Source organism: Polypterus senegalus, chromosome 2, assembly GCF_016835505.1.
Source record: "Polypterus senegalus isolate Bchr_013 chromosome 2, ASM1683550v1, whole genome shotgun sequence".
Taxonomy (NCBI): Eukaryota; Metazoa; Chordata; class Cladistia; order Polypteriformes; family Polypteridae; genus Polypterus; species Polypterus senegalus.
This window is the reverse complement of record NC_053155.1, coordinates 42802435-42823601: the sequence shown is the minus strand read 5'-3', so window position 1 is coordinate 42823601 and position 21167 is coordinate 42802435. Positions and strand designations below refer to the sequence as shown.

Sequence of the window (21167 nt, the reverse complement as noted above, 5' to 3'; positions counted from 1 at the left end):
GACGAGGCAGAGCAGAGTTCACAAGCAAAGAGTATGGGGGGGGTGAGCTTTCGACAGGGGGCTGTACATGGTAATAGCGGGGGCAGGGCAACTTAATACAGTAGCAACGATTATGGAGAGGTGGGCGGGCGTGAGGGGGCTGTACATGCTTAGAGCGGGAGTGGAGGGACAGTTCACAAACAAAGAATGTGGAAGTAGGTGGGCGAGAGGAGGACTGATAAAAAAGTCTAGTGGAACCACCCTGTCAGATATCAGAAAAAGGGCATCAGGAAGTGACGTCTCTGTTCTCCGTGTCAGTGCAGTCTGTGTAGTGTTTCTAAGCCTACAGCTGCTCTCTTCTTGTTCAGTACATAGCAAACCAATATAATGTAGCACTCACTGTAGTTCCTGTTAAAGTTACTCCCTCTACCGTTTTTATATTTGCTCATACTGAGGGTTTTGTTAAAGTGACCCCATCTGCCGTTCTTATATTTGCTCATATTTGGACCTGCATCCATATTGCAAAAAGTGTGCAGAAACCCTTGCAGCACACACTGTGTCCTGAGCAAAAGTTTTGTCACTGAATTTCTGAGGGTTTTGTTACAGTGACCCATCTGCCACTCCTTTTTCTGTTCATATCTTGCCCTGCCGTAGTGCAAGTGTACATTGAAAATCCAACAGGCTCCCACTTTCCCACTTGAAAGTGTTATTCATAGGTACTTTTAATTTTTTCCAAACATTTTACCAACATGAGTAAAAAAAGTGTTCACAAAACAACACTGCTCAGTTATTTCAGAAAAGAGAAGCCACAAACTAATGAAGGTGCGGCATCAAATCCTGATGTGGTAATTTCAGACAAAGACATTGCAGAGGCTGGTCCATCAGGGGAGAATTCTTTAGCACACACTCTGCCAATTGATAAATCTAAGCACCGCTTATCTGGCATAAACAGACAATGGTTTAAAGATTTTGATTGGCTAATGTTCAAAGAAAATGGTATATGGTGCTCATTGTGCATGAAATATTCAAACAAACACCCCCCAAGGAGGGCGTTACCTTGGGTAAATGTGCTATGCACAAGAATTCGAAAAGAAAGCTTGCTGGACCATGAAAAAAGTAAAACACACATTGTGTCTTCTGCTGACCTTTTAGGAAAGTGTGTACTAGAGCAAACTGGAATCAGTCAAATTGAAAGATCTGTATCTATGTTAAATAACTTACAGAGAGATGCCTTTATGAGAGCTTTAAGATCCATGCATTGGTTGTCAAAAAAATTAGTTGCCACATACAACGTTGTTTGAAAAGCTGTTGGAACACTGTAAAGAAATGGAAAATGCACATTACACCTCTGATAGAATAATGCAAGAGTTGCTGGATGTCTTAGCATCAGAAATAAAGTCTAACATACTGAAAAATACACACCCTGAAAATATTTGTGGTTTCAACACACAGAAAACTGAAAACATCTCAGATGTAAAACAATTAATTATTGACATTAAATATGTTTGCCAGGTCACTAAAGAGGTCAGAATTAGTTTTTTATCAACCCGCAATATGACTGATGGCAAAGCAGAGACTATAACCAACACACTGAGTGAGACTAAGGACACTCTAGGCTTGAAAACTGCTAATCTGGTTGGACTTGGGTCAGATGGAGTGGCTGTTATGATTGGGAAACAGAAAGGTGTGGCAAAACTACTTAAAGATAAAACATCTGGACTTTTGGTCAACTACCACTGTAAACCACCGAAAGATTGGTCCTTGAAACTGCCCAAGCAGCAGCTGCTGTACCTTATTTAACAAAACTGAATGACATCTTAAGGCAGCTGTTCTATTTCTTCCAAAATTCTTCAGTTAGGATGGCTGGTTTAACAGAAATTCTAAATATTCTGAACATTCCCCAGATTAAGCTGAAAATGGCCAGTGACACTAGATGGCTGTCTCATGACTCTGCAGTACAGTCACACTACGACAGTGTATGATGAGTGTCATAGCTGAGCTGGAAAGAGAGGCCACTGAACGAAATGACATCAGAGCTGAAGGATTAAGCAGATGTATTAAAAGATACAATTTTGTTTCCTCTCTGATGATGCTTTCAGACGTATTAATTTTTTTGTCCAACTTATCTAAGGCTTGGCAAAGGCAAGATGTCAATCTTAATGAAATTGAGCCAGTTTTGCTCGCCACAATATTGTCCATCATGGAGTTGAAAGACACTCCTGGGAGATATTTTCAAAGCCTCCGTTATTGTCTGGCAGAAGAATGGTCAGATCTCCACATTGTTTATACACAGAATGATGTAATGTCATTCAAAACTGCAATATATGATAAATACCTAGAGACAGTTGTCAAGCACCTAGATGCAAAGTTCCCTGACATGCCAATTATTTCCAGCTTTTCAAAAGTTTTCAATGCAGAAACTCACGATTCAAGTGAGTCTTCTGAAATTGGTAAGTGAGCATCATTAGTTTAGTTAGCCAATTGTGAATATGTTTTGTATTGTGTTACTTAGATTTAATTTTCAATATTAACATTACAATATACTACAACTAAGTTGCTTCTACTACTAGACTAGTTGTTCATTAATAATACATGAAGCCTGAGAGAGTGAATAGGCTAGTCTTTTTAGCAATAAACCCGTATTGTACAAGAGAAATGTGTGCTGCTTTTACAGAAAGAAAAAGACAAAAGATCCCAAATTATTTTAGATACTGTTCTGAGTTTTTTAAGTGATAAAAGAACTGGATAGATATTTATTGCAGCTAGTAATGCAGATTTGGATTGCTTGTGTTATATTGTCCATAGTAATACACACCTGGTTGTCCTCTCTAAGCCACCAGGATGACAGGGCGTCATCGAGCACCATTGCAGTAGTTCATACCGTATTATCCGCAGTAAAATATGCAAGTTGAAGACATTTGCTCTTTAAATTCCATTCCATGTCAATGTAGTGAATGGTAAGACTTATGGTTGAATCAGACATCAGAGCCTTACATAAGTGTGTCATAGTGGCAAAGTACTGTATCTCACATCATTTAACTCAGCCTCTAAATTCACCATATATTCATCATAAAGATGTGGAAGCGCCTCCACAGAAAAATGTCTTTGACCAGGGAGTTTAAACCTTGTGTCATGTCAATTACTTTCAAAAGCTTCCTGAAGCCTTGTTTTTTGACTATACTCACTGGCAGCATGTCATTCTCCATGACGTAAGTGACAGCATCTGTGATGTCCTGATGCCATTTTGATTTTCAACTATATTGGGTCATAGCATCAAATGGCAAAACCCTATTGACTGCTATTTAGAAACACTCTAGGGTTCTTTTTGACATTCAGCAAATTCGACTGGATGGTATTTTTTTTTTTTTAAGGTGGTGGAATAGGTTCGTGAATTAGTCTTTGTTAGGACCTGTCGGCAACATATCTTGCATACTGTATCTCTTGCATTATTTGTGCTTGGTCTGATTTGAGGTAGTCGAAACACTTCCAAACTTTTGATGAGGTGTGCCCTTTCTTTGGTATTCTTTTCCTGAGTAATTAACAGATTTTCCTCTTCAGTTTCACTTGCCGGGATGTCTTTGTTGTATGACATATTTCCCAAACACGTGACCACATTGTTAATGGTTAGAGTAGCTTCCTCGTAGGGGATGGGCAAATTTGCAAAGTGCATCACGATTGGCTGTTGTTCTAGTAGACTATAGACCACAGGCATTATCTGTCTCAATAAATTGTTTTTTAAAGCTTAATATGGGAAAAACAAGTTTTATTAATTTTATAGCCTACATTTATCATTGTTATTGTCAAGTTTTTTTTCCTAATTAAAAAAAAATCACATTTTTTTTTATTGCACAGCACTATGTAATACCACTTAATCATGCACATATGAAATTGGGCAATGAGACTTTTCAAGAGAAAGAAGTGATATTTAACTGTGATCCTAATTCAATATGATGCTTGACCTAAATATACTTTGTGATGCTAGCTGACCACAGAGTAAGGCGGGGGAAAAGCCCTGGACAGATTGAGGTGCGGATGTAAAAGCAATAAAGAGGCCAGGAGACAAAATACCATCTCTGCACCTCATCAAGTAGTTCGATAGCATGAAGCCATAATAAAACAGTGAGGAAAATTTTTGATTAATAGATTAAAGGAAAGGACAACTGGTGACCATCAATCCAAATATACAAATTTCAAATCAAGGATAGCAACCTGTACGATGTGATTAGTGCATGTTCCAAATTGAAATATAACACATATTAAAAAAAAAACACAAAACACACACACACTACATGTAAACAAATACCATCTCAACTTTAATGATATAAACAAGGGTTGTACAATATGCAGTTACTGAAAAAGTACTGAAGAAAAACACAATTTTTAAAATGGTATAGTAGTAGTAGTTCGGTACTTTGAGTGCCAGAAGTAAAAAGTAGGTTTAAAAGACCTTGTGCTCAACTTTAACTTCAGCCATAGGTAATCCCCCCCACCTTTTGCAGCTCTATGACAAACTGGAGGCTAGTCAGGAAATTTGGACATAGTAAAGAATCCATGGCAGACAAATCATTTCCTTCCTCAATAGGCTGGACAATTCAAAGGGGATCTGCAGAGTGCAGCACTGCTGGGATGTGAGGGTTTCTATGGGGCAACAGTGAACTTTACAATTTGAGGAACACTAGGGAGGCTGGAGTGAGATGGAAGGACAGAGTTACTTGTAACTTGCTTCAAAATCATTCTATTACCAATGCTGACGTCCAAAAGCTGGTATTTATACCAATGTCAAAATTTTAGTACCAATCCAACACTAACATAGATTTTAATTTTACCTGAACACTAAAATAAAGATTTATATTTTTGAACTCCCATAAAATTTCTATAGCGTTCGTTGCAATGCAAAGTGCTGCAAACACCAACACACTGCTGCAAATCAGGAACCTTCTTTACATGGGATATCAGCCAGTCAGGATATGAAAGTGCGTTTTAATATTTTCTCATGAGAGTACAACAAATAGCAATAATTCATTGTACTTTGATCCACTGAATTCTTTTCTGTAGTCATACACACTAAAAAACGTGTATTGAATATCCCATCTTGTGTCTTGAATATCCCAATGTCGGGCCTATGCTTGTTGCTTGACTGAAAGTATTTATTGCTCCTTGGCATTTTCTTAATCTGACTACTTTTTAATCCCTTTTATTATAAACCTGTTCACAAAGAAATTAACAAAGCAGACTACCTTCCACATAACCAAAATGTTCATTTGATTCATGAAACGGTCTCTTCTATTCTTCATATTGTTACGGACAGTATCTTGTGCAAGCAGATGACACAAGTACAAGGGTAAACACGCTTAATTTGTCATATAGCTCTCTGCTCCATCTTGTGAAAAGAAAAGATGTTGCAATGCAAAATAGCAATAGTAGTTACTTGTGTGTTTTCCAATATATTACAAAAATACTGTTTAAATAATCAAGTCCAAATGAAGATATTTTCACTAGGGATGCAAATTTCCATCACATTTGATAATCCACAGTCAAAAACCCTTTGATGGATTAGTAACTGTTATTCATTAAAAACAGACACTAAGCTAAATATAAAAATTAATTTAAACACAAATACATTTCATACAAATTGTTTTGTTTTTTGCATGTATAAATTTAATGCAATGTAAAAATGTGTCAAACTGTTCAGAGTACCATAAAGTGTTTAATGTATCTTTGTTTAGCAACAGAATCATATTCTTATGCACAATATGTTAACTTTCAGGCTACCAGCCAAGATCAAATGTTCTCATAGAAGCCATATTCCTGGTATGCTCCAGTTACTTGTCATCACAGTTTAAATACATAACTGACTATGAGTTGCAGTGTACAAGCAAATCAAGATCTGGTTCACAGGGGAGTGACTTAGGTCCTCAACATTTTGTGCACTTTTATGAATGCAAGCAGCCACCTTGCCTGCAAAATTTCACATGTGCACAACAGCAGTTAGATTCTCAGTAAGGCTATCAGTTGTGCAACAAAATAGAAAATTCTGCGACCGAGTAATACTGCCAGTTTCTTCTGTATATATTGGCACATTATTTTGATGTACTTCTTGATTGCTAGAGCAGAAAAAAAGTCAATTGTGACTGTGAGATTTTTGGCTGTGGCAAAGTAGGTTTTTAGCCCTTGTATCTTCTATTGTTATTTTTTAATATAGCTCCTGACTGTGATTATAGATGAAATGTGGTACTCTAACTAAAGATAACTATCTGCCAAAAGCAGTCCCAATGGTTGTTAGCATGTCTTGGTCTATGAATGTACATGCCCACTGGCTGGTTTCTTTTCACTGCCAGTCATTACTTTTTCATAGTAATCCAACCAATATTCTATGCTACTGCAGCCCAACCTCAAAAGTACCACGCTTGTTTGGTATGTGGTAATATAATGTGGACTCACCTATTTTGTATTTGAGCACAGTGTTTTACAGTCTGCGGCAAAATTCAATTTCTATTTACTTAAAACCATCCCAATCAATCCATCTTTTGTAAGCTTCATTTTCTTTAGAGACATCTATTCTGAATCTAGTTGTAAAAGGATCTGACGTATCACTAAAATTCTATCCCCTTTGTGTATCCTATGTCTCAAATCAAGCCTTCATCAAGTCAGCAAATTTCCTAAAGGAAATTTAAAAAATAATCATAAGTAAGTTGTTGGTTTAAAAACTCAGCCCAAGCTAACCATTAAAATCTCCAATTTTTACCGTAAAACCTTAAAATTATTTGGCCAATTTTAGACTGTTCTCTCACTAAAATCAAAAATTATATAAGACCAAAAATTTTATACTGTAGTGTCAGTTTATGATTTTCAGTAAGCATTTAATTGTATTAAAATAGAAAAAAAGAATCAGTCTCCAAAAGTGAGGACATATTTCTAGAGGAAGTCATGATGGATAGTGAGCCTTTAACCAACCATCCCTTCATTATCACAGAGTAGTAGGGAAATAGTTAACCTTTAGTTACATGTGGCATATTCATGTGTCTTTTATGGCATATTTTACTAGAGTAGAGGATTTGTTGTGAGAGGAATTCATTCACAATTCACTTTTGACTCACATTAGCAATTCCATGTAAAGTCAATGTTCCATAGATGACAAAAGTAAGGAACTTTCTTTCCCTACCCCTCCAAGAAAATAGCGAACTGAGAAACCTGATAGATGGGATAGGAACTTATTAACTAGCTAGGGTGAATGCCCTGGTAAAACATCCAGGCCTGTAGATAACAAGATTACTACAGACATCCTGGAAGACTGTACTGACCAGACCACTCTATCCTCAATTAATTTCCTCCAGATACACCAGGGGCTTCATGCATAACAGCATGGAAAAAGCATGGAGGAAAATAGAAGAATTTCAGCAAATACCAAGTGGAGGCAAGGAAAAACATACTATTTGTTGGTTTAAACAGTGGTATAAACAACAAAAGCAAGTTGATCGACTGACATAGAGTGTCGGAGAAACTCGAAAGTTCAAGTTCACAAAGTCGCACAGTGCCCAAAATAAAAAAGAAGTCAGATATGAAAGTCGCCGTGAAAAGGCCAGTCGTAGCCCACTGTCTGAGTGTCATATGAAAGCTTATTAGGGTACAGAGAAAAGAAAAAAATAGGAACAACTTTAATCTCAAAATTTCCACTTTAATCACATAGTTTATTTTGTCATTAAAGTACAACATCATAAACTTTATCATAATCGTTTAATTTACTAGTTTCTCAAATACCATCGTAACAAAAGTAGCACAATAAATGCTTTGTTTTGTATTTGATCTTCTATGTGCTCTGTGTGTGTGAATCACTACTTGCTTCTTAAACGGGCTTTCTCTTCCTCAGACTGGACACAGAATCCATTACATTCGTGATATTACAGCTATCTGAATAATTAAAATACTGAGATGTATACTTGATATAATTTTCATGATGATAGCATGTTATTAAACATGGGAACACGGTGGCGCCATGATGGTGACAAGCTGGTGCCCTGTCCAAAGACTGCCTCAAGATGCTTGCTGCACTGTGTGCAACCTTCAATGAAATAATTTATTGCAGCAGTAATGTCTCTTTCAAACATACTAACCCCTAGGGCAGTGCAATATGACCAAAATCTTATATCCCGATATTTCATTTCATATGACGATATAGTACATTTTCTTTGTATTCAGTGAATAGTTTATATAATCACCACTCCTTTTTTTTCATTTAAATTAAAAAAATCAAAAATGAGAAGTACTAAACTTGTAATTATTTCTGTTCTTTTATTTAGAACATTTGAGCAAATGTTTGACTTAGAATGTAAACATAAAATGTTAATGTATCAAATATAAAACACTTTTCAAAAACAAATTACTAAAGGCCCAATATAAAATACTGCTATATAAAATGCCTGACATAAACAAAATGTGAACTGTAGCAGCAATAACTCGCACAACATATATTAAATATAAAAGGATCAAAGCGCTAACAACTAAACTATACAAGGCCAATAAACCCTTTAAACAAAATAAATACAAGTCTAACATTAACTGTCAAAACCAAATGTAAACATTGTACTTCAAACTGTAGCAGCAATAAGGCTTACGACAAAAATATATTAAATATATAATATTAAATATAATATTTTTAGGCTACATTCTAGTAAAATGTTAATTTGCACATCATAGTGTGGCAAATCTCCGTTAATGAGTTACAGCTGATCGCCCCGTGCGTGGGACTGGGGCGCGCTAGCGTGTTGATGCCGTCCAGCCCCAAGCACGGCGATCCGCGTAACTCGTTAAGGAGATTTCCGTGTATGCAGTTGTGGCGTAAGCGTAATTTTAACAAGATTAACGCTGACAGCAAACACTGCAGGGAAAATTATGCCTTAAGCAAATTGTTTTGGTAGCAATTAATCTTCCAAGCTTTTAACATGCTCGTTTAAATAGTACCTTTACAACAGTAATATCCTACGTGGCCTGCCTCTCAGTTGTAAACTCTCTGCATGCTCGCTCACGTGCTTTTTGCGGAGGTGGTAGAAGAGGTTTGTCGTGTTGGAGTCTGTGGTAGCGATCGGTTTGCAGCATAATTTGCACAGTACCGTTTTCTGGTCCGTGTCAGACTCTTCAAATCCAAACCATCTCCATACTACAGAGGTAGCCCTCGTTTAGGAACAAGGTCCTTCTGTGTGGAGCTACCTGGTGTTGCCTCGTCTTCATCAGCCATGCTAGTGTGTCTGCATCCACGTGGTGGCCATCAAAACAATGAAAAAAATATTGCCGTAAACAGTTTATTTTGCGACACCACGAAACAAACGATAGCGTAATGTGCAGCGATAGACGTTTTCATATTGTCATCCGATATATATCGTTATATCGAACAGCCCTACTAACCCCCAATTCCTGTCTTTCCTTTTCTTTCTCCAAGTAACCAATCGCCACACAATCAACTCTGTAATAGATGTTAAGCCATCTGTAAGCTTAGAATGATGATTCTTCATAACTTTTAAGGAACATTAAAATATCTTCGTAGTACATGTTTAATTATTCTATCCATCAGTCCTTCCAGTGTCGCACCAGCCCCAGTAAGAATACAGCACAAGGCAGGAACAATCCCTGAACTAGCTAGCACTGCGACACAGTGTCCTCACATGTTTAATTATTAACAATATAGGTTATTTGAATGATGTTAACATTTTATCTGTATAACGTAATAAACATATTTTGCTGCATTTCATCTTAAAAATGATATCATCATCATATGTAAATACGCACTTTATAAAGTGGCTCACTTGTGCACTATTATAACTGTATCACAAGTTTACAGTGAGGTGATTGGACTAATAAGTATAAACAGTTCTTCAAGGAGCACTTAATGGACTGATTGAGTACGTTTATAGTTCTTGGGATGAAACTGTTTCTGAACCGCGATGTTCCTACAGGAATGGCTCTGAAGCGTTTGCCATTTGAGAGCAGTTCAATAGACTGTGCGCATGACTGAGGTAGCATGTGCGTGATGCTGTTTACCGATAATTCTCTAATACTCTGAGTGGTACAGTGAGAGTCATATGGAAAAAGATGATCCACTGTGGCAACCCCTAACGGAAGCAGTTGAACGAAGAAGAAGAAGGTGCAGTGAAAGTAACAACTCTGAAGCAGCTATGATATTTGGAATAGTTTGGCTATTCCATGGACCATTATATTGTTACAGGTTAATTACAATCAGATGCCTTAAACTAATAAACAATAAGCAGTTAATTTCATTAAATGTATAAAGCAGCATTAGGGATTTGCATCTAAAAAAGAAAGAGAAACCACACGAACAAAAGCATTTTGCACTTTGTACACTTGCGTACGCCAAGCATTTTTCTGTTGTGGTACGAAAAACACAAGACATCAATCAGATGAGTCTTCCTTTGGTCCATAAGGTCCAAAACATGCCTGCTCCTACAAATGAAAAAAAGTCAAACATGTTCTTGATTTTGTTAGGAGCGAGTCACAGACTAGTAGGAGTAAATCACTGCATATGTAGCATTACACAGCTGGATTCATGAGAACAACACTGTCAGCTGCCTCCAACTCACCAAGATTATGTAAATGAAGGTCATGACCAAATATTACTAGAAAAGTCATGTAATGTGACATGGCCTTAAGTAATATACCAAAAAAAAATATATCCTTTTAGGGAGGAGTACAGTATTCCTTCAAGAAAGTGGATGGTCATGTTGCCCGATAATGCTCTGGCTTTTTATGAATGATTACATGAGGATATGCCTGAGAGAACAGCAACCCTCTTCTGCCAGAACTGGAATTGAGGAAATTGATTGTTTCTTGTTAGTGTCCTAGCATAATGTCTACGGCTTTAGAACTACAGGCCTGTTTGTACCAGGATAAGATCAAGCTCCTAGGCACCCAGAAATTAAAGTGTTATTGGAATAAAGGCAGCTCTGAGTTGGACAGTTAGTGAGGATATGGACAATGGCATTCCTTCCCAAGGCAACTCATAAAAATCAGTGTGTGCATTCAAGAATCACATAGACATACTGAAACTGCACATTATGTAAGAGACACACTCAAAACCTACATAAGGTGTACATCTCCAAATACACTCTCACGGATAGCGTGATAGAAACACTGGATTGTTCCACACACACACACTCAGGAAGCCTGGCCGCATCTCTGTCGATTCGGAGCGCACGTTTCTATTAAATAGGGTAAAAGTCACCGCTCCATTTTTACACGGCTCTCCACTCTATTGAGTTTCCTCCTGACCGGGCAATGATTTTTGGCAGACATAAAGCCAAGGTTAAAGTGATCAGGCTATAAACATTCGTGTAACAAGCCTGTGTCACCCGAGGGGCAAAAGACAAACTGAAAAGGAGAAGCTTAAAACAAAATAAACATTATAAAAAATCATAAAAATAATTTAAAAAAGACACAAGCCGGCGCTGTACCCCTCCCCCACCCGGCCAGCCATGCCTCGCCTCGCCTCGCTTCTCTTTCACTTTTCGGCATTTTGTTCAGCAATAAAATTAATTACTTCGCAGCTTGGCATTAAACACACACAAAAACAACAACAAATAAAAGAGATAAGCCTTGCGACTTTTCTCCTCGCTCAGATACACACGCGCACTATTGGTGGGCACCGAAGCCTTTCTCAGAGCGGAGCTCAAGGCGGCATGTTTGACTTTCCTCCCATGCAACACAAAGCGGCTAACGTCGACTCGAACGCCGACAAGCAAACGTGGAAAAGAAACCGGCGACAGTTTAATGGAGAGTGTGTGAGAAAGAATGCAATGAGAGCTCCAACTGGAGGAGAGGAGAGGAGAGGAGAGGGGGCGGCGGTGGTACACAATTCGGCGGCAGACACAACTTTCGTCACTCGTGTCAAACTTTACCCGATCAACGTGCGGACTCACCTGGCGCGGAGGACGGCTCTTGTCGGTCTGTCAGAGCGCCTGTGCTCGAAAGGCTTCGGCGGTGTGCATCCAAAGCAAAAGCGAAGACGGCTCAACTTCAGCCAGAGAAAACACACGGGGACTTTCTTTACACATTGCTCGTCATGATGGATCCTGGGTGTGTTTAAAATAATATTGTAATCCGCAAAAATTGAAGGGGGATACACCACAAGAAGAAGAAAAAGTCAACGTCCCGGACAAAATTGAAAAACAAAAACAGAACTCTAATGTAAAAGTTCAACGTGGAATGAAGTCAGGAGGTGCTGCTAACTATTTCGTTAGCGGAGTTTGTGTGAGAGCGGTGTGTGCGTGTAAGGGAGGGGGGGTTGAAGCTGCAGGAGACACAGCCAGCCGATCGGCGAGCGAGCGAGTAAAAGAGAGAGAGAGAAAAGAGAGCCACGTTCAGACAGAAGAGTCACCGCTAGTGTCTTACGGAGAGAGAGAGAGAGAGAGACAGAGGGGGCGGGCCCTGACCTTCAACCTGGAGCGAGTGGGCCTTAGGACTTGAGAACAGACAGCACAGACTGAAGACCGGGCTACAGTAGACAGACTACAGTAGGACGAGTGGGAAAGTGTTAAAGAAAGAAAAAAAAACAGATTATAGCAATATGGTTTGTGTTGCCAAACATTTAAATTAAGATTAAACTGTAATGATCATTAAAAATGAATTAAGCAAATACATGAAATGCCTCAGGTGTGTGCAAGTATGAATCTATAAGTGTGTAAATAATACAACTTCAGTTATTACATAAACAAGGCTAAACTTTGCAGGGTATTCAGCATTAATCACAAGCTGCAATTCATGACCTCAAACCAGATAAGAAGACTCCGAACAACTGGAAAGTCTGCAAGGTTATTCAAATCCTCCCTCTATTGCTCTCTCTAAGTGACACATCAGATGCAGATGTTGGCTATTAATGTCTTCCACCCAAAGTCGTCACATGGGGTAAGCCAATGAGGCGATCACCTCAGGCAGCGCATTGCTAAGGGTGACTTTTCATATTACAAAATAATCTCCTCTTCTACTATATAATAAACTGCTACTGTGTAAATGTGTGTGTGTGTGATCTCTCCGATCAATCTGCTTGCTTAGTTTGGCATTGGTTGTTTAGTAGTGGAGGTGATTAACACAATACGTTCAGGGTGCGAAGTTGAATTCCTAAATTGAGACAATTTATTTTTTACAAAAAAGAAACTAAAATGGAGTGTTTGAACAACAACAAAGCGAATAATATACCAAGCAATGTTTGGTTGCTAAATATTAACAAGGTGCAACCCAAGTTACCTTTAAAGACGGGAAGTATTCACAGGAATTCAAATGATGTTTTTCAATGACAACAAAGTGAATAACACACCTAGCCAAGTTGGGTTGTTAAGTACTAATGGGGTGCAACCCAAGTCACTTCCAAAGACAAGAAGTATTTGTAAAAATGCAAATTATGGTGGTAGTCAAAAGTGGATCGGAGCTTCGAAATGACACAATCCGAGAAGTAGGCATTACGGGAACATGATGGAGAGCGGAAGCACAGGGCAAGAGAGGTTGAGACACACGAGCACACCGAGGAAAGGTGTAGACAGTCTTTGACAGGCAAGCATAGCTAATGATTAAAAAAATGAGTTATGTATTAACCATAAGAATTATATAATTATCTAGTGTCTTTTTTATATACTACCTTTAAAACTGTGAGAAATATTTTCATTTTAAAAGTTTCAAATTTCACATAATGCAGTTCACACCACCTTGCCATGCCACAAGCTTCTAAGAATCAAAAAGGCGCATGCACATTATGAAGCTACTGGTGTGAGCAGGATATTGACGTTTGTGATTTTCAAATTTTGTATTGTGCATGTTTCAGTTTGTCATTTTGTAAAATGTTCTTAATTTCTTAAAATTTTTAAAGGTGTCAGTCACATGTACAATGCCTGTTAAATGTCTTTTAAGTTCGTACCATGTATGTTTAATTAAAAAGAGCAAGTACTGTCTTTTAACCTGTAGGGTGCATTACATAGTCTGAAACTGCCAAGTTATTTAGAAAAACATTTGAGATGAGCAAAACACAAATTTAATTTTACATTCAACTTCACAACCATAAAACATAATACATTTTATTTTGGATTTTCTTGATTTTATTGCGTATTTTCCTTTTTTTTTTTTTTTGCCTTTTTTATTTTTTCAGTTTTTCTTTCTTTTTTTCTTTATTATGTTGCGCCTCATTCTGAGAGATGTATTAAAAGACTATTATATCGTGAAGCCTGCCTCACAATATACAGTATAATGCATGTGGGTGAAGTGTTTCATTTTATACTTAGAAAGATAAAGGTGGGGGGAGTGGTGTTCTTGGTTATGTGGATTCAGGTTGTGGGATTCAAAAATGTTCCTTGCCTCAGGTGACGTTATTTAAAGGGCTGGCCCTGTTTCCACCTATGTCTTTTTCTTGCCATGCTAAACATATCATTGCAACTCACATTGTTCCCAAACCATCTTACACCAAACACCATGAGCATTTTCCACTCATGGTTTTTCTCTGACTTCTCTTCTTCTTACTTTGTTCCCATGGACTTTACCCAGCAATACAACACTTTCAAGTGTACCAAATATTTTAATAATTTTTTCTTTTTATCACTTGTCTCCCCACCTGAGCTCTCTTTAATACTTCATCATTAACTACTTTTTCTGTCTATGACTTTTTATCCATCCATCCATCCATTTTCCAACCCGTTGAATCTGAACACAGGGTCACGGGGGTCTGCTGGAGCCAATCCCAGCCAACACAGGACACAAGGCAGGAACCAATCCCGGGCAGGGCGCCAACCCACCGCAGGACACACACACCCACAACCACACACCAAGCCAATCCACCTAACCTGCATGTCTTTGGACTTTCATTCTTCTAAAATACATCTCACAACTCTTTAGTCTACATTCCATTTATTTTGCTCACAGTCCATGATTCACAACTGTACATTAAAGCCAATATCAAATTCTGCAGCTTCTAGTCATTAGGTGTGTCAGTGTTGCTGATCTTGTTGTTAGACCAATGCTAATTTAAATGACTGATATTCATTTGTCAACTTTACAGACTCCATGCTGACCTTTCAGTGCAGTCTTGCTTGTCCCTTTTTGGGACAGCCAATAGCATGTAGCCTGACCGAGTCAGTGCTATAATGAACAAAGATATGGTGAGTTCAGGTGAAATCCCGACCCTGTTTTTTCTTTTTTTCATTGTGTAGTAACACGTGAAACACAAGACATTAGACAGATGAGCTTCTCTTTTGTTTGTGAGGTCCAAAACACCCAAGTTCCTTATTCTTCATCATTGCATTATAGGCATTGCACATCTGGATAAGCATTTATTTGCTACCAGCTCTCATGCACACAAGTCCACCCCTACAACTAAAGACAAAATCAAACCACCCTATTTGAATATGTTACTTTGAAAACTGTCATTTTAATTTATTAGTATGATACAGCATTTGTAATAAATGGTGGATCTATATGAAAAAGTGTGCAATTTATTTTTATAACAATAAAATAACAGTTTTTGGAACCCAACTATTCAATGGATCCTTGCCAAAAGGGTTTCAAATTCAGCAATTCAGCACACTAGTCAAACCCTGTGTTCACAAAACTTTTTTCTTTTATATTAAAGCTGAATATTAAAAGCAAGAATTGCATTTATTTCTGTACCACATTTTCATACAAAGAATATAATTCAAAGTGCTTTACACGATGTTGAAGAAAACGTTGCAAGAAAAATAAAACAATAAGAAAAAGAATGAATAGATACTGAAAATAGCTGATAGATATGCATCTATATAACTCAAAAATACAAGAAACAGAAAAAGTAAAGTCATTTCGTATAAATGAATTTTCAAGTCTGTAATAATTAGTCTGATGTTATAGTCAGGTGGCAGGAGAGGACAGAAAAGCTTTGTTTGTAAAACTCCAGGAATGCAATGCTGAAAAAAAGACAAAATCTGCAGTCCAAAACACCATGGAACCTTCACCTAACATAAATGTACTTGAGCATTTCTTTATCATAAAAGATAGTTGAAACAGCCTTTTATCCACTGGTCATATGGTTACTCAACAGCTACCTGCAACAGTTAAAACCTTGTATTTCTAACTTTAATTGTGTTCTGTTGCAGTTTACTGTCATTCGTGTTGTACATTTTTCTGTGAGAGACATGGGGGTGAAAAATGTGTTATATTATGTGTACACAATGAAAACGTCTTTTTATTAGACAAAGTTTTATCTTCCAATATTATTTTTGTTTGCTTCAACAGTTGAAATGTGGTTTGAACATTCATTATATTTTTCAGTGAAAAGTGTGTGTAACAATTTATAACTTGGCTTAACAAGCCATAGTTCAATGATTATTTAATGGACAGATATTGCTGGTTTACATTTATGTTAATCAACTCCAAACCACTTTGTTTTCTTTTGTCTTTAAAAAAATCTTTGTCTTTACATTTGCTAGTTCTGTATTTAGTAATTTGTAAAAATTTGCAGTTGCAGTTTACCTGAGGACATGAAAGATTACTTTGTCCCTGTACGCAGTACAGAGTGCTATACAAAAATAAAATTAATTTAATTGAACAGAATTAACCACAGAAATCTATCCATCTATCCATTGTCAAATCTAATAAATCTGCTTCAGTGTCAAAGTGAAACACCCAAATGTTTGCTAAATACCGCTTTATTTTTTGGATGTGCATCTGACCATCAGCCTAATCATCATCCATCCATCCATCCATCCATCGTCTTACGCTTATCTGAGATCAGGTCACAGGGGCAGCAGCTTGAGCAGAGATGCCCACACTTCCCTCTCCCCGGCCACTTCTTCTAGCTCTTCCGGGGGAATCCCGAGGCGTTCTCAGGCCAGCCAGGAGACATAGTTCCTCCAGCGTGTCCTGGATCTTCCCCGGGGCCTCCTCCCAGTTAGACATGCCTGGAACACCTCACCAGGAGGCATTCTGATCAGATGACTGAGCCACCTCATCTGACTCCTCTCGATGCAGAGGAGCAGCAGCTCTACTCTGAGCCCCTACCGGATGACTGGGCTTCTCACCCTATCTTTCATGAAAAGCCCAGACACCCTGTGGAGGAAACTCATTTCAGCCGCTTGTATTCGCGATCTTGTTCTTTCAAGACCATAGGTGAGAGTAGCAACATAGATCGACTGGTAAATTGAGAGCTTTGCCTTACAGCTCAGCTCCTTTTTCACCACGACAGACTAATGCAGAGCCCACAGCCTAATCATCATGTTCAGTTTAATTATCAAAATGTTGTCTCTCTAACCTTTTTATTATAGGTGATTGGCTGAACTACATAAACATTATGCATACGTTACTTTTGTGTTCAACAGTCATAACATTGTGTTTCTAACCTTGTTTTTACCCAGCTCGACAGTAGTAAGTTGTTTTACCTCATCTTTTATCAGAAAAGATTGGGTAAACTACCAAAATATACTTCTACATTTTTTTTTCTCACTCAACAGTTAAAACCTTGTATTCTAAGATTCAACTGAACTGCTGAAATTCAGAGTTTTTAACCTTCCTCATTTTTAATCATGGAGATAACATTATCTATTTTTTCCTTTTGTACATACAAGATGATGCAAGCATTAACTCCATTCAAAATGTACAATGCAAAATGCTGGCATCCTGTCCAGGGATTGTTTCTGCCTTGCACCTGATGCTAATTGAGATAGGCTCCAGTTTCTCCATGACACTGCTCTGGATAAGTTAGTTTAGAAATTGCATGAATAGATATACTACGATGGACTGCTTCCCCATCCAGAATTAATTTTTCTTTGTATCAGAAACTTCTGAAATATCCCTTGGCTCTTCACTATTTTATATTATCTTAAGCAAGTTTGAAAATACTTTCACTTTAACTGTCTGTAAATGTATTCAGTGAGCTGAGCATGCCAGTGAAAATAATTGTTTTAAATACAATTTGTGTCGCCAAAATGAATGCAATCTCTCTACAACATTGTCTATTCGAAAATTAGTCAAATTACATTTGCATGAAAAAAACACTAATGGATTATTTTTATCTCGAACACACCTTTACGGTATTCAAGTATTTGGTAGAGACAAGGTATATGTATTTATCCATTCATCATGGTAATTCATTTTATTATCTTCTTATTATTCTGGCAGCATTTGGCACAGGGCAAGAACCACCTCTGTAGGAGAAGCCAGTCTATTGTTGATCATATTCATACACATGCCCACAAATACCTAAGATCCAAGACTCCTACAAACCAGGACAATTTAAAATCCTCCAAGGTAACCAATTCCAGACATCTTTAGATTTACTGGGAGAAAACCCACACTAACACAGTGAGAATGGACAAACGGTATACATACAATGACTTGACTGGGCATGTAACCCAAAGGCAATGTCTCATTACACAGCTTCTAATTGAAGGATATGTCAAACTTAACGACTGCAGTTACTGATCTCATTTCCCTAATTATATCAGTTTATATGACTATATATAACAGGGCATTACAAATTACACAACTGTGTAATGACATTCTAGCACAGTTTTTCACTTCCAAAGTAACATGTGTGCAGCCTTTCTTCTGACAGCCAATAGTACACTGCATAATCGAACCCCTGGTTTCCCAGGTACAGCGTGCACCTCCGCAATCTCGTCCCTTTTTTCTTTTTATTCCATTCTGTCATGGTGCATAAAACACAAGACACCAGACACATGTGTTCCTTCGCATTATAAATATTGTTCTTGCAAATGAGCACATCATTCGTTGTCAGCTCTGAGCACTGATTTTGTCAAAGTAAAGTCGCAGACTCAGTCGCTTTGCATGTTGGAGTACATGACAATCAATCACGGGAACCCACCGCAACTGCCTCTGACATGCTAAGATTACATACAGTAAATTAAGTCTATGACTGAAACTTTCCTTGAAAAGTCATGTAAGACAACATGGCCTTAAGCTGTAAGGTGACAGAGCTAATACTGTTAGTCTTTTCAAAAATATAGATAAAAAACAAAAAAATATGAGATGATTACTTAAAATATAACCATAAAATCTGAAAACTGTTAAAATCTAAGGTAATCAAATCTTAAGAAAATCAATCAACATATTATGTTGAAACATCAGAACATGACAAAGTATATTTTCTTTGATTTTGGTTGGTTGGTCCAACACTTCTCCCTGTGGAGAATAATATGTTGGTTTCCTTATTTTTGTAAGCTTCTTTATATTTTTTTCTTAAATTGTGTAACAGGCAATTTCTGTGATATACATTTATATATATATATATATATATATATATATATATATATATATATATATATATATATACTGCAATAGCTGCATGTGGTCTTCGGGACAAAAAACATCCTGAAGACTCCCTGTTAGTTTTGCTATATTTGTGAACATGGAGAGGGGTCAACTAACTCTTAAGAATTACCCAGTGCAGAGGATGTGGACCCACCTGTGCTTACTGCCCAACTGTCTTTCAGAAGAAGACCCTGGCCATACCATAACTTAGCCATACTGCTGGCATATGAGTCCTATTAATCTTTGTCTCGAGAAAATACCTCCAGATAGACAATGTTTTTAGTGAAAACTTCAAGCCTTGTCCTCTTTTGCTGACATGTTTCAATTGCACTTTGTTGAGCCACGAAGTTTGCTTCATTTCATCGTTCTGTTTCTTCATCTGCGTCATTACCATAATGTCGTTGTTGCACAGTGGCGAAAAAATGTAAAAGTGGCTGTGGTTGAGCGTGAGCAGAGTGAACTGCTCCATACACACACACAGGTCTTTTGTTTTATATTAAGTCTAATTGTCATGCATATGCATCAGATTGTCATCATCTGGGTTCCTCCCAGGTTTCACCCCAGAGAAAGAGGGGGTACTGCCACTAACTGTTTTGTCTTCCTTTTTTTTCCAAAGTACTGTACTGAGAAACGGCCCAGTGAGGGAAAGTGACTCCACCCCTTCCAGTCCCTGGGCCATAAAAGCATGACCACCTGGAAGGAGGCATCACTTCACAACAGACCAACCAGAGAGATGGGTTTCCTCGATAGCCTGAAAAAAAACTAAAAAAATGGTCAGTCCTGTGTTAATTGGAGGCTGTTGTTTTGTTCTGTTTTGGTGCCATCAAGCATTTCTTTTTATTGTGTCCTTTTAAGTAAACTGGGATGGCCGGGTTGTCGCCCCAACATTTATTTTGTTGAGGCTGTCATTCCCTCAAATTACCTATATATTTACATACACACACACACACTTTGTTTTCAGTAATATTTAATAATATATTTTCTGAGTTTTTCTTATTCTTCCTAATCATTTTTTGCCATGTGTTGATGATTCAGCGTACTGAATGGATTGATTTTCTTAAGACATAGTTACATTATATTTGAATAGCTTAAGATTTTAGGATTCAATTTTAAATAATTTTCTTTGCTTCCTTTTTTTCGTTTAGTTTCTTGTGCTGTGATTTATAAGCAGTGCTGTGATGTTTTTGTACATTAATATAGCAATAAACACATTACCTGTATCTCTATCTACTACTATATATGTACTTTACATCAGTGTCTCTGTTCAAAGTCTGTAACATCTTTATTGTTGTGACAAATGTATACATTGTGTTGCCAAAAGTAAGAAATAAAGAAATATAAATGTTGAATAGAAAGCGATTTGTCAGTCTGTTCAAAGTCATGAACAGCTTTATTGGTAAGATAACAAATCCGCAGATGTTGTGTTGCCAAAGCACTAGCAATACAGTTATTGCAACCTTAACTTAAAGAAGTGTTTTTAGGAAATGTAGACAGATAGATATGTGGGTGTGTATGTGTATTTATAGGTGCCTATGGGTGTGTGTTTGTGTTCAGACATTTGCAGATGCGGTTGGAGTGTTTAAAGAGGATTTAGCCCTGCCTGTTTTATGTGTGACCTTATTTCTGGTGTCTGCAGGAGAGTGCCAGCCAGTGTGGGGGGCTGCTGTCTTTTTTAAGTCCTGACCTAACTCCCAGCTGCACTAATAGCTCGTTCCCCGCCCATATATCTAAATGTCCATTTGATTTGTTTACACGTCTGGTCATCGCCTAGAAACTAAAACAGAAAAATAATGACCAAACCCTGACGATCGTTTAGAAAATGTGAAAACTACAAAGTTATCGAATTTACACAGGCGTTACATTCATTCGTGACTTAATCACGCGTCTAATTCCTTATGCGCACA

General features: G+C 37.6%; 1 protein-coding gene and 1 long non-coding RNA gene across 2 annotated transcripts in view; one reads left to right on the top strand and one right to left on the bottom strand.

Annotated features, from left to right (window-relative positions):
- tbl1x (transducin beta like 1 X-linked) overlaps positions 1 to 12385 on the bottom strand; it is a 312413-nt gene extending 300028 nt beyond the window's left edge. The window contains exon 1 of the mRNA XM_039743583.1: positions 11904 to 12385. The gene's annotated coding sequence lies outside the window, so the exon portion shown is untranslated. The remainder of the gene's footprint in view (positions 1 to 11903) is intronic.
- LOC120522861 overlaps positions 1 to 20612 on the top strand; it is a 189781-nt gene extending 169169 nt beyond the window's left edge. Inside the window, exon 6 of the long non-coding RNA XR_005632526.1 lies at positions 19880 to 20612. This is a non-coding gene — a long non-coding RNA (uncharacterized LOC120522861). The remainder of the gene's footprint in view (positions 1 to 19879) is intronic.
- The last annotated feature ends 555 nt before the right edge of the window (positions 20613 to 21167 follow it).